Genomic DNA, 9,959 nt, shown 5'->3' with positions numbered 1-9,959 from the left:
GCAACTAAAACTCAAAAATATTTTATTATATTATTTAATTAATTAATTAAATAATAACTAACGGAAAACCGTACTATGTGTAATCGCTTATGTGCTATGTGCTTATGTGTACATTAGAATATGATTAATAAATTTAAAAGGATTTTTGTATAAAAACTAAAATCAAGTTTTTATTAACAAAACGTGTTCTAATATTTGACACGAGAATTTTGGAAAAGCTACAAGACAGTGAGTTTCTCTATCGAACCCCCCCTCGATTTTTAACTGGAAATGTTTTTAAAACGATATTTGATTTTGTTTTGGGGGAAAAGCATATTCTTCATTTCATATTATTTTCATTGATGTTTTCTTTAAAAGGCATTTTATTTTACAAATTGGTGTATAATACGGGATGAGTCTAGTTGGCTAAATAACTGTTAACCGAATTAGTAAGGACACAGAAATATGGGTAGATCTATCGGGGTGACGCCCCCCACTTCCATTCGCGTTGGGTTAAAAGTGGGTATATTTTGAGTATGGTATGTTTCGAGTTATCAACTGAGATGTCATACGTAATGTTGTATTCTTAGTTAGTCTACAACAGCTCAATTTGTTTAAGAAATGAAATGCCTATTGATTTGTGATGTAATGACGGTAGATCATTACACACAGTTGGGTGTTATAATGGTGGTAAGCCATTATACACGAATATTTTGGATATAATTCGGGGTGTAATGACGATTACACGCGAATTGATATCGGACTTGTTAATTAATTGGATTATGTTTTCGATATATATATATATATATATACTAGTAGGTACCCACGCGATGCGGCGGGTAGAGGTGCACAAAATAACCGGTTCCAGACCTGACCCGGCGGAACCAACCCGGAACCGGTTCTTACCCATACCCTACCCGCGGGTAGGACCAGGTATAGGATTTCTCTTCGGAGCCGTACCCGGAACCGGAACCGACCTGGTCAAAAAACCCAAAAAAAACCCGGAGGAACCGGTCAAAACCCGTCCCGGAACCGGTCAAAACCCGGTCAAATACCCGACTATACCCGGAACCGGTTCCTACCTGAACCTGGTTTGACTTGTGTTGACCATACCCGAAACCGGTTCCTACCCGGTTCCGGGTTTAAAAAATACCCGATTTTGTGCACGTCTAGCGGCGGGGGCGCAATTCGCAACATAATACTCGTTTGCTGTTAGTTTACCAATTTTTTTGTGATATATTGTATTGTACATCTGTATTTTCGATTCGTTATAGCACCGATAAAGACACCGTCACTTAGTGCATGATAAGCTGATACAACAATCCAAAAAGATATGCACAAAAGTTTGTACACAACTCGAATTAAATGAAACTACAAGATCACATGGCTAATACAATAGTAAAAAAACAACATAATACTCAAAACAAAGACAATGACCCGGCAAGTAGCACTATAGCAGCCTCATTTTCAATCTTCATATCCATTCCTGGCCATAAAATGCAAAACAACACTCTTTAAACTCTTCAGGCCAACAACTTTGACCACATATTTCATGTCATTCATCCTACTCTCCCAATTACTTCCCATATATGTGCAAACAATATGATTACAATTAAATTACAATTTACACAACTAAATAAAACAATGTAAAAAGATATGCGTACCTATTCTTGCCAACACGAACGCACATAAACGAACTTCCCGCCAAACGTTCGGTTCTTTTACAGCCGCTGGCAGCCTGTGAGTTCAACAGTTTACAACCGGTTTGTATAAACGGTTCAGATTATAAACCGGTTTTAAAAGAAAAAATGTTCGCTTAACGAATCGATTCGGATTAAAAACCAGTTAGGAACAAATAAACCTTTTTTCATGTTTTTCAAATATGGATCGGGTTCAATAACAGTTCAGTAAATGCGACTACGCACTGGTATACAAACCTACAAGTTGAGTCAGGTCCAAACTGGTTAAGCCCAAACCAAACTTTTTGGTGAAGTGCGCCGAGTCAAAAACCAGTTTACCAAGCCCAGACCAAATTTTTTGTACATCTTTAGTGCACTTGAAAGTTAAGTATGATCGTTTTGTTGTGCTGCACTAATTATAACAAATAGAAACATTTAAAAGAACAAACCACATGCATATGCTATACCTTATTAAAATTGCCAACTACAGTGGATTAAAAAAAAACAAATAGCCACATAAATATATCAAACAAGTTTGGTACTTACCTCACCATTCACCAATCTCCAATCTGCCTCCGGGTTTTATTTAAAAATTGGTGTGGTCGTTTTGGTTTAAGCTAGGACTGGCATAGCAAGAACATCTAGAAAAGGCAGCATAACACCAACATCTTGAAATATGGTGAAGACTTAATGCATTCGTTGCACCCTCTACAAACACATAATGTAACACAAAACACAAATTAAATATATATTTAATCAAGTATAAAGTGTCATGTTTACAAATATTCATACCTCATCCCCGTTAGACGTGTGACTGGTAAGGTCAACCCTACCCAACCTAATTCACAGACTCACAGTAAAGATTGCTAACTTAACCCTTTTACCAAGCCAGCCCATTTTTTACCAAAGGCCAACTTGAAAAGTTTAGTGCTTTTAGTACCATTTTAAATCCACTATATTGTAGTTTTTAGGGGTGAGCACGGTTTGGTTTGGTTCGGTTCGGTTACTGGGCGAAACCCAAACCGAAGCTATCAGTTATTTTAGAATACCAACCGATCGGTTTTCGGTTATTTGGTTATTTTAGAATATGCCACATTGCGTTCATGAACATTCGGTAATGTGTTTGTTTACGTTCGTCCAATAACGTTTGTTAATTTGATCTTAACTACTGTAAATTTTATTTATTTAAACGAATGAACACAAACAAATTGTTTACTGAAGATACATATAATTCAATCTTAGCGATTGCAACTAAAAACCATTAACCATTCTTTTGTTTGTTATGTGATATAAGGTATTAGAAAATTTTTGTATGATTCTAAACAAGGGGCAGTTTGGGGACAAATAATTATGTAATGAATAATTAACAAGCATAGCCCCCGAGCGAGCTCAAGCTTGAAAACGTACTCACGAGAAGAGCTTGAGCTCTATTTAGTTAAATGAGTCAAGCTCAAGCTTAGCTAGCTTAACTTACCAGAGCTCAAGATCAAGTTCAGCTTGTTTGTTTCAAGATCAGTTGTTTTTAATACAATCTAAATAAACTATTTACCTCGATTGGGATGTAAACAGGTCTCATAACAGATATTCACATTATATGACCTGGATTAAGACGAACGTCTAGATCTTTTGGTTTCAACTCCATACGGGGGGGGGGGGGGGGCTCGTGCGGTTCTATAAAAAAAATTGTTAAATGAATCAAAACAGGAAAAAAAAACATGAAACATGCAATACACTAATGTAAATTACACCGCAAATTGGTAATCTTGGTAATCTGGATGAACATATAATCGTTTCAATCAGCTGGCCTATCTTGTGGATACAAACCTGATTCCACAAGACTATTATTGATCAAAATCATACAAACCACTGAGCCAGGTCTAACCGGTTAAACGACTCGATTCACTCCCAGTTAGATAGTACCATAGAACATTTTTACTCGAATCACTTACCTTGTATAAAAATTTATTAATGAAAAACGTAAAAAGTAATTAGAAGTATATATAATATATTATCTTGTATAAAAAACTATTAATAAAAAATGTAAAAGGTAATTAAAAATATATAAATTATAAATTATAAACCAGCCGAGCTTGAGCTTAAAAAACTACTATGAACTTGACTCGTTTAGACCTCTAAATTTACTTGAATTTAAACATTAAAAAAACTTAAACTAATAATACCATTTTAGTAGATTCGGCTTCATCCCGGTATCTTTTATACATCATCTCTTTTCCATGATCTTGTTGACAAAATATGCTTGATACATTGTTTGGAATACCTTCATAAAGCACTCAACCTGCATGTACTTTTTATTCAAAAACAACTCTCTCCCATTACCAAATCATTGATGAACTTACTTGAATTTCTTATAAATTCTTCCCATAATGTTTTGACTTCTTCACACCTGTAACAACATTTAAGTATATGTACATTACCACTAATACCTAAATTTCCTAAACTGATGTAATACATAAATTTTAATTATTTCACTCAAAAGACCTGATTATAGATGACGAAAAATAATTGCAACTTGTAGCAACTTTACTTTGTTTCATTGGATGACACCTGCCACCAATACACACTCCATTATGAAACTTTAGCAGAAAAAAAATCAATAGATAAGAAAAAATTGGTTATGTAAACAAATATAAGTTCAAATACATCAAGTCGATGCAATGAACTAATTATGTTACAAAGTTTAAAATCAAATACAGTTTTAAATTCAAAATTTATATAACGATGATCCAAAATTCTTTTGTAAAAAGTCTAATATCGATGAAAAAAAGGAATCCCGTGGAAGAGTCTAACAACACAGATTTATACATATAATGATCATGGCAATGGGTAAGTTTGATTGCACGTCACAACCGACCAACAAAGAATTTTTCAACCTGTATTGAAAATTACTTTTTCAACCTAAACCCATATAACTTTCAGATTAGAAAACAAGAAACTTTTCAAAGATTTTAATTTATCCAAATTTTCTGCCTAGCCGGTTTTTACACATACTAAAAAATACACATTTTTACCCAACTTCACACGGGCAACCAGGCCATATATAGCCAAATCCAATACACACAAAAAATAAATAAAAATTAACATTCTTTTTACAAAATAAGATTAAATTTGATGAACAAAAATTAACTATAGACTTAAAAGTCTTAATGCCTATGCAGCTATTAAGTGACCTACCCATAACACTGATCCACATTTTACCTAAATTATTTCAGATTTAATATATGATTAATGTTAAAAGTACGCCTTTCAAGAACAATTTACTACACGATCACATGTAAATTTATAGAGAATTATGAATGGAAGTATAACATACTCTTTAATGAGGTAATAATCAAGAGACATCTCAAATAAACTTATGAATCGAATTTCAGATGAGGTTCTTACTCTATTTTTCATGAACATTTGGATTGAGTGACTGATACAAAGAACAAATATTTGTTGTTTGTTTTTCAAAAAGTAATTAAAGTGACTATAACAACAAAATTACTTATTACCTTTCAAGCATAGCGGGTGAGTTTGCCTCTTCCACTCTCATTGTTTCACAAAACTTCGACCCTTTTCTTTGCAACCAAGTTCCAGTACATATGCTTCAAAAGCCTATGAGCAGAAAACAAACATGTGGCAAATTTATTTCATAAAAAAAAATATTTTTATCCAAATAGAAGTTGTTTTCAAATAACCCAGCAAATTACCTACGTCCTTTAATCCTTTTTGACTCGTTCTCCTTCCACCTATATATTTTCACATGACCCATTAGATCGTTTAGGATAAAGTGATAAACCATAACCCAAATTGACCCTATTAAAAGCCACTCGAAGATAACTCAAATTACACATAACCACTCTGCCAAACACTAAATTTTACACCCTTATCCAAAACCGATCCGAAACCAAAATAACCAAACTTGAAAAAAACCAATGGTTAGGTTTTATGATTCCACAAAAACCCAACTTTCACTTCGGTTTAGTTTTGTGTGCCGTAAGACCAAACCAAAATTATAGATTTTTTATATTTATTTTTCAAGTAACTTATAATAAATTAATATGTCATTAAAGCCAAATGTTTCAGCCCAACTGTATAGCAATCAATTAATTATTAGCTATCAAAACAATTTAGGCTACAACTCATTAGTTTTAACAATCTTATTATGGGTCCAAATGGCAAATATGTACAGAAGCTGAAAGTTAATTTTACCAATGTGAATAAAAATCACAGATATAGCAGATGTGGTCAGGTTATGATTAATAAACCAGATCAACTCAAAACCTCATCAACCAATGTGAATAAAACTATAACTTACTGGTCAAAATGGGCCGTGTTAGAAAAGATCTCAGGGAGCAAAGTGCAAACAACAACAATTGATTATCAATTATCAATCATTCCGATACAAATAAATACAATAATAATTTATGTGTTGTCCTAATCAAAGAACACATGAACTGTTTTAGAGCATCATAAGTAATTCTACCTAAAGATAAAGATACGCGTGATTAAATTATGAATGAATTTAGACTTCAGACTCAAGCTGGCAACAATTTCCTAATTTCTTGTTCAAGGTTAAATTTCTTTAACATGACATGAATCATCTTTTTTTTCATTGTTATGTGTTAGGTCTTAGAGTATGATTGGCAATTAGGTTTCATAATTCACATGTATAGCCTTTTTAGTCCTAAATGCATATTATCAAGCAATTAACTTTTACAATGATTGTAACACATATTTGTGTCAAATGATCCTTGCATACAATAAAAGGTTCTAACATGATTTTCATCGAACAACATGTAGACACTCCACATAGAATAATGGCCCATTCATGCACGTATGAATTGAAAATTGTAATTGAAAACAGTCTAGATATTAAGAAATATGGAGAACGAACCTTCATCTATAGCAACTACACATTCATCAATGACTTCATAAGTCACTGAAATATGATTTAATAAATAACAAAAAAATCATCTGTCGTGTAAGTTTTTTTATTATTTCAAAAGGTCTCTAATTTAAGCCGACATTCCTGGACGTTAGTATGATTAAGATCTATCAAGTGGAATTGGAACCTGAAATGGAAGAATTGATATAAACCAACAACACTGACAGTAACAAAAAACTACATGAAAAAATTGGAACCTGAAATGCAAAAGTAACAGAAATCATATATGCGTTTCATCATCACGTAAGTTTCCAGGTATGACATTGAATCATATATTTAGGGCTAAAAACTCAAGTTCCAGCCTTCAACCGACCTGGTAGGGTAATCTAACCTTCCAATAAGCATAGCTAGGATTTCATCTTTTAATTGAGAGGTAGAACCAAAGATTAAATATTACAAATTGTCAATCTTACCGAAACAAAAATACTTCTGACGATGCAAACCCACGGTCTTTGTTGTATGAGAAAAGATTTTGGATTTTGAATTTTGAATTCCTTCGTCAGCTTTCAAGATACCAGCCTCATTTGAGGTTTTTGTGTTTTATGCAATAAAAGGTTGTATTTCAATTGTAAAGTTCTTAAAATTAAGAGTTTTGCTGAAATTACTTTCCTATCCTTTCTATATTTATTATAATATAGTATAGATATATATATATATATATACGGGCTATTTTTGATATAAAGGGAAACTCACCAACACATTGTGTTGTTCGATATTTTAATATGCTTTTCAGGTAAGTGACGAATTCGAGGTGGCATGGAAACAAGAGCGTGGGGTGTTTGAGCAAAAATTGAAGTATTGTAAACCGTGCATTAGCACGTGTAATAAACTCTGATTTTGTAAAATATTTTCTTATAATAAAAGAAAATGCTTGTATTATTAATTGTCTATTATTGTTGGCTATCGGCATTTGTCATAACCCGAACGGCTTAAGTTAAGACTTCCGCTGTGTAAAGTTAAGATTTTCGGGGTGTGACAGAAGTTGGTATCAGAGCCAATAGTTATAGAGAATAAGAAAATATAAAGTTTTCTAAACAATAACCGTATGTTCAAACACGCGCTCCTTTCCCGCCTCTCAAAACGAAAAGGTAACAAGATATATATATATATATATATATATATATATATATATATATATATATATATATATATAATTGATTATTACTAACTTGAATTGATATGTTCTTTACAGATGTCGACCTCAGTAGTGATTGTATCTGACTCAGACTCCAGTGACGACGGTAGTTCCCTATCACCGGTCGAGTGGCGCCCGGAGGTTGCATCAGGAGACGCTGGTTCTATTTCGGGAACCACACCCTTAAAAGTGTACTCCCGAAAGAGAGCCAGGGCCACCCGCGATGCACCAGCCCCCGTTGATGCCATCCCACTAGCTGTGATTCCACCTCCCCCACCACCGCTTCCCGCACCGGAGCCTGTGGTTGAGGAGGAACCCTCCGATCACGAGCTACTTATGGTTCTTCTCGCCAAGTTCTCGACCTATGAGAACATTGTTCACAATATGGTAAACCGCGTCCTTGCTATTGAACATAAGCAAGGCATCGATGACCAGACACATAACGCGTTGTGCCAGTTTGTGAATGATTTGTAGAATCAGGGATTGCTAACGGAGGCCAGAGTGGGAAACCTTGAGATGAAGAATGGCGTGATAGAGCCATATGTGGGTTACTTGATGAGCATTCACTAGATATAGCTCACTAAGTAGTATGATTATTTTGGGTAGTATATCTATTATGGTAGTTGTTATGTAACTTAACTTTGAACATGTTGTCTTTTGTGTGGTTGTGATGAACTTGGTAGATACTAGAAAGTATGGTGGGTGATTAAGGTGTAAGTAAGTACACCTAATTTTGGTAATTATAAAATCCCACTCTTTGATGATTATATTTATATTTGTGTTATGAATGATGCAATTTAGTTTCTTAAAAGTTTAGGAAAATATCATTTATTTTCCAAAAACTAACAAAATTATATTCTTTTTCTAAAACTAACATGGCACCATAAACAAGACGAGCAACTAACAATCAAGCGTCCGGATTACCTTCCTCTCAAGACGAGTTAGCTCAACTAATCGCTCAACATGTAAATACGGCACTCGAGCAACATGAGGCTAACCGCAACGCAATACAAAACCCCATAAATACAACTAATACTTCAAACGGAAGAACTCCTAGAACCGAAAATCTAAACGAAAACCCCTCGGGTAGTACGGTACGCGGGTGCTCATACAAAACTTTCCAAGGTTGCGGACCGAAAGAATTTACCGGTGTAGAAGAACCTTTGGAAATTATCCGATGGATCGAGAAGATGGAATTTCCGAGGTCTCGAGTGTGAATTCATAACGAAGTCTGATGGTACATTGTACTTGATCGATCGAGTTTGGGTACCACGTTATGGAAATTTAAGGAATCTAGTATTGGATGAAGCTCATAAATCCAATTACTCAATTCACCCAGGAGCAACCAAGATGTATAAAGATCTCCAAGAATTTTATTGGTGGCCAAACATGAAAGGAGATATAGCACTTTATGTCAGTAAATGTTTGACATGCTCAAAGGTAAAGCTGAACACCAGAAACCATCTAGACTGTTACAGCAGCCTGAGATTCCACAATGGAAATGGGAAAACATTACAATGGATTTTGTGACTAAATTACCAACTACCCCCAATAACCACGATTCCATTTGGGCTATTGTAGACCGATTAACAAAATCGGCTCACTTCATTCCCATTCGCGAGAAAGATAGCCTGGTGAAGTTAACTCGATTATATCTGAAAGAAATTGGGCTAAACATGGCGTACCTGTTTCCATCATCTCCGACAGAGACGGTCGTTTCATCTCCCGATTTAGGAAATCTCTGCAAGAATCTTTGGGCACACGCTTAGACATGAGCACCGCTTATAATCCCCAAACCGATGGCCAAAGTGAGAGAACCATCCAAACCTTGGAAGATATGTTACGAGCCTGCGTTCTCGATTTCGGCAAAAGCTGGGATATTCATTTACCGCTAGCTGAATTTTCCTACAATAACAGCTACCACTCCAGTATTAAGGCTGCACCGTTTGAAGCCTTGTATGGGAGAAAATGCCGATCCCCTCTTTGTTGGGCTGAAGTTGGAGAGAAACAACTGACAGGACCTGAAATTGTTCAGGAGACCACCGACAGGGTCCTCCAGATCAAAGACAGGTTAAAGGCTGCAGCAGACCGACAAAAGAGCTATGCTAACAATCGTAGAAAACCGTTAGAATTCCAAGTGGGAGATCAAGTTCTGTTGAAAGTTTCACCCTGGAAATGAGTAATCAGATTCGTAAAGAAAGGAAAGCTGAGTCCTAGA

Source organism: Bidens hawaiensis, unplaced genomic scaffold (assembly GCF_021521415.1).
Source record: "Bidens hawaiensis isolate Kalapana, Puna unplaced genomic scaffold, B.hawaiensis_p1.1 tig00051325_1, whole genome shotgun sequence".
Taxonomy (NCBI): Eukaryota; Viridiplantae; Streptophyta; class Magnoliopsida; order Asterales; family Asteraceae; genus Bidens; species Bidens hawaiensis.
This window is presented reverse-complemented; position numbering follows the sequence as displayed.